At 51.5% G+C, this 5,201-nt stretch overlaps 1 long non-coding RNA gene across 1 annotated transcript; it reads right to left on the bottom strand.

Annotated features, from left to right (window-relative positions):
• Positions 1-1,605: 1,605 nt before the first annotated feature.
• On the bottom strand, positions 1,606-4,908 carry LOC147971778 (uncharacterized). Its single transcript, XR_015604827.1, has 2 exons — positions 4,522-4,908; positions 1,606-1,905 (listed from the first exon to the last, which is right to left on the bottom strand). It is a non-coding gene; the product is annotated as an uncharacterized LOC147971778 (long non-coding RNA).
• Positions 4,909-5,201: the final 293 nt, after the last annotated feature.

Raw genomic sequence — 5,201 nt, 5'->3', positions numbered from 1 at the left:
CACCTCTAGTCGGCCGCTCGACGACGCCAGAACAGTAGTTGGTCGGTGCACCTGCCACCGACCTCGGCAGCGGCAGCCGAACAGGATCAGCACGGCCACCGGCCGCCTTCACTCCCCTACTGCTCCCCTGCCTACCTCCTCTCCACGCCGCGCGTCCTCTATGGCGTGACCGACCGCCCAAGCCACCCTGCGCCCGTCTGGCAGTCGCCGGAGACGGACACCGCCGCCACACCCGTGCGAACACCTCACCGTGGATAAGGCCACAGAGCTCGTGGACGTCGCACTGGCGCTTCTGGAGTATTCCCTCGACCTCATCCACTCCTCACCGCCCCCGACCGCCGTCCAAACCTACCTCGTCGGCCGGAATAACTCCGACGCGATCCACTCCGCCATTGACCTGCTCGGACCACCTATAAAAGGCCACCCCTAGCCCCGTTCTTCATCCACACCACTCCACCACCATCTCAACCGATCTCCCGCACACCACCTCGACCTCGAGAAGGTCTTCTTCCCCGGCTCCGACTACCGATCCGCCGCCACCCTCCCCGATCAGCACGACGCCACTACTTCACCTCCACCTCCAAAACTCTGCCAGTAGCCTACTGATCCACCATGTGATTGTTTCCACGCTTCAATTTGACAACTGGAGCCCACTCCGGCAAAGCCCACAACCACCCGACGCCGCCTTCCGCCAGAGTCGACCTCACCGTCGTTCTGGTGCTCACCGGCGACCACCACCACTACCCACTGAAGCGGGGTGCCACCCCGAACGCGTCCCTACCATCATCGCCTCCTGAAACGCCGGCGATCGCGCCGGTGACCACCGCCTCCCCTCTGTACACACGCGTGTAAAGTGCGTTTGAATTTCAAACCTGACGGGTGGGGCCCACCCGCCAGTATTCTGTTCTTTTCTGTTATTTTCAAAAGCGTCTTTTCGGGGTTTACGCTTTCTCCCCTTGGAAGCGTATTCATGGCCGAGGTTTTCACTTATTACCGCAGGGACCCGCTGGCAATTATTTTGTTACAGAGAGGTCCCTGGTTTTAAATCCTTAATAACGTTTAAACCACAGATCAGTTTCAATTGTTTCTTTTTCTGAAATTCTTGCTTTTCACTCTAGTTTATTTTAGTATTTATTTAGTAAATAGTTTGAGACAACTTTTTGTGCGGTTGCAAAAAAAAAGTTGAGTTTGGACTTTTATTTTCAGAAAACGAAGAGGGGGACTATACCGGGAGTTTTGAAGAACCTCTTGCTGATTACTTTGGTCAAGGCAAGTATTATTGGACTTGGGTTATAATGAATTACCTGCATGGTTGCATCGGAGTGGTTTTGCACCATATAGTAGTAATAGTAGAAGCATGCATCGGTCACGTCAATTTGAGCACTATTGCATGGACCCTGTTGCATGTCATGTGAGCACTATTTCACTCTTCAGGTATTTTGCTAACGTATGAATGTCGAAAGAATCCCGGAGTGTATCTCCTGCCTTGGACGTGTCGATGGGCACTGTGACGCCCCCGATTCAATCGTACACTAATCATACACGCAAACGTGTACGATCAAGATCAAGGACTCACGAGAAGATATCACAACACAACTCTACAAATAAAATAAGTCATACAAGCATCATATTACAAGCCAGGGCCTCGAGGGCTCGAATACAAGAGCTCGATCATAGACGAGTCAGCGAAAGCAACAATATCTGAGTACAGACATAAGTTAAACAAGTTTTCCTTAAGAAGGCTAGCACAAAATGGGATACAGATCGAAAGAGGCGCAGGCCTCCTGCCTGGGATCCTCCTAAACTACTACTGGTCGTCGACAGCGGGTTGCACGTAGAAGTAGGCACCTCCAGTGTAGTAGGAGTCGTCGTCGACGGTGGCGTCTGGCTCCTGGACTCCATCGTCTTGTCACAGCAATGGGGTATAGGAAGGGGCAAAGGGGGAGCAAAGCAACTGTGAGTACTCATCCAAAGTACTCGCAAGCAAAGAGCTACACTACATATGCATGCATTGGTATCAAATGGAATAAGGGTATCATATATATGTGGACTGAACTACAGAATGCCGGAATAAGAGGGGGATAGCTAGTCCTATCGAAGACTACGCTTCTGGCCACCTCCATCTTGCAGCATGAAGAAGAGAGCAGAAGGTAAGTTCACCAAGTAGCATCGCGTAGCATAATCCTACCCGGCGATCCTCGCCTCGTCGCCCTATTAGAGAGCGATCACCGGGTTGTATCTGGCACTTGGAAGGGTGTGTTTTATTAAGTATCCAGTTCTAGTTGTCATAAGGTCAAGGTACAACTCCAAGTCGTCCTGTTACCGAAGATCACGGCTATTCGAATAGATTAACTTCCCTGCGGGGGTGCACCACATTTCCCAATACGCTCGATCCCCTTTGTTCGGACACACTTTTCTAGGTCATGCCCGGTCTCGGAAGATCAACAGGTCGCAGCCCCACCTAGGCACAATAGAGAGGTCAGCACGCTGGTCTAAATCCTATGCGCGCAGGGGTCTGGGCCCATCGCCCATTGCACACCTGCACGTTGCGTGGGCGGCCGGAGAGCAGACCTAGCAACCTCCGTTACAAAGGAAGTTGCGTTACGCGGTCCAACCTGGCGCGCGCCGCTCAGTCACTGACGTCAAGAAGGCTTCGGCTGATACCACGACGTCGAGTGCCCATAACTGTTCCCGCGTAGTTGGTTAGCGCGTATAGGCCAGTAGCCAGACTCGGATCAAATACCAAGATCTCGTTAAGCGTGTTATTTTGAAATAACCACGGACGCCGACCAGGGCCAGGCCCACCTCTCTCCTAGGTGGTCTCAACCTGCCCTGTCGCTCTGCCACAAAGATCCACCCAGAGGGCCGTCGGGACAAAGGTCCTTTCAGCCCCCAATTCGTGAAACACTCGCGGGTACTCCTCGAGCCGACCCATCTTTTGTCACCACAAGTATCATATATTATGTATAAGTATATACCCGTGATCACCTCCTGAGTGATCACGGCCCGATAGTATAGCATGGCAGACTGACAAGAATGTAGGGCCACTGATGATAAACTAGCATCCTATACTAATCATTTAGGATTGTAGGTAAGGTATCAACAGCTGTAGCAACAATGACAGGCTATGCATTAGAATAGGATTAACGGAAAGCAGTAACATGCTACACTACTCTAATGCAAGCAGTATAGAGAAGAGTAGGCGATATCTGGTGATCAAGGGTTCATCGTCGATGTAGTCGATCACAGGGATACCGGCAGCGGTCTCAGGGTTTACCGGAAAGAAGTAACGGAGGGGAACACAATAAATAACAAAGCAATCAATGCATCACAAAGCATAGCAAGACAATACGCGGTGCTAGAGGTGACCTAATGCGGTACTAGGTGATACCGGCAAAAGGGGGAAACATCCAAGAAAGTATCCCCGATGTTTTGCGTTTTCGGACAGATGAACCGGTAGGGGAAAGTTGTGTGTTCGCTATGCTAGGGATGCGTGGCGGACGAAAGGATTGCGTACTCGGATTCGTCTCATCGTTCTGAGCAACTTTCATGTACAAAGTTTTTCGATCCGAGCTACGGATGAATTTCTACAATTTTTCGAAGTTTTTAAACATTTTCTAGAATCCCTGAAAATTGGCCAAGTCCTCAGTTTTAAACATCACTTAGTTGTTTTGCAGAGGTTATAGCTACCATTCTGTACATCCTTTGAATTAGTGCCTTATATCAAATCTGGGCACTCTGTTGTGATCTACATAACAGTCTTAGGTCCATCTACATTAGTGTCCATTTTCTTGCTCAAATACTTGTTTGAAAAGTGCTATTGGATGTCATTCCAGAATCTGTTTTCAGTTCTTCTGGTTAACAGAACATAGATATTTGTCATTTTTATAGAAATTAATCCGGGTAACTTTTGGATTTGGTCCAATGGGAAGAATTGAACCCTGTCAAGTGCACTACCCGCACATATTTATTTCAGCTATGTTAAGCTTTGTTTAGTTGCTGTTCTGAGACTGTACAGGGGGCTAATGAATGTAATTTTAGAAAAGCTAGCCTCAGCTACAGTAAAAGCAATAGCAGTAGACAGAGCAGAACAACGGTTGAACTAGCAGGAGCAGCAGCGGCAAGCAGAAGTAGTGCAGCAGCAACAGCAGCGACCCGGGGCAGCACGAGCGAGCGCGGAGGCACGGACGGGCGTGGGCGACGCACGCGGGGACACACGGGGGGTGTGGCCGGACGCGGGGCTTGGCGCGGGCAGGGTGCCGGCGGCTGCGGGCGGCAACGGCGCAGGCGGGCGGCGCGAGCGGCGGCAGTAGAAGCAGCAGTAGGCAGTGGCAAAAGCAAGAGCAGCAGCAGCGGCAATAGCTACGAGCAGAGTAGCAGCAAAGCAGCGGCTAAGCCGGGCACAGGTGCAGCACAGCACGCACGCGCGTACGCGTACGCGGGGTCTCATACGAACTCGGTGACGGCAGTTTCGGCGACTAATCAATAACAGGGAGTGGGGGTTTCGGAAGAGTGGCTCACTGAGATGCTCGAAGACGAGCTCGGGAGGTCGGGGTTGGACCAGAGCCGCGGCAAACGATGCCGGATGCCAGCGACGTACGCAACGAAGTTGTGCTCCACGCCGAGTGTACGGCGTGGCCCGGCTTGATTCAACGGTCGTAGACGAAGGAGACGAGGATGGGGAGGCTCCTGGTGATCTTCTCATGGCGCGGGGAGGGCAGTGACCGCGGGATCGACGAGGATGCAGTGACGGTGGCTCGGCAGTGCCTTGAGGGGAAGAAAGCGGCGCAGGGAGGAAGAACATAGAGGGCTAGGGTTGTCCCTGGGGTTCGGGGTGATATTAACCTAGCACCAGACCGCGGGATGCACGCCACGTGAGGCATCTCGTCCGTGGGCGGCCATGGCGCCTCTGCCTCTTGCCTTGTCGGGAGGTGGAAGAAAAGGCCGGGCAGGTGGGCTGGGCCTGGTACAGTTAAGTGTTGGGCTTCACACTGTAGCACTAGGCTTTAGGTGCATAGTATGTGCTTTTCTCTTTAATCTATCTGTAATTGAAAAAGCTATTGCTTTGCAATTAATTTGGACACCATTTCATTTTTGTTAGATTTGATATTTACCACAAAATTACTTGGCTACGTTATAGGCTGGCACAAAAAAATTTGGGGCCAAAACGAGCTGTTCAAATTTAGTTTTAAATTTATGTG

Source organism: Triticum urartu, chromosome 5A (genome assembly GCF_056163025.1).
Source record: "Triticum urartu cultivar PI428250 chromosome 5A, HENAU_Tu73, whole genome shotgun sequence".
In the NCBI taxonomy this organism is placed as follows: domain Eukaryota; kingdom Viridiplantae; phylum Streptophyta; class Magnoliopsida; order Poales; family Poaceae; genus Triticum; species Triticum urartu.
This window is presented reverse-complemented; position numbering and strand designations above follow the sequence as displayed.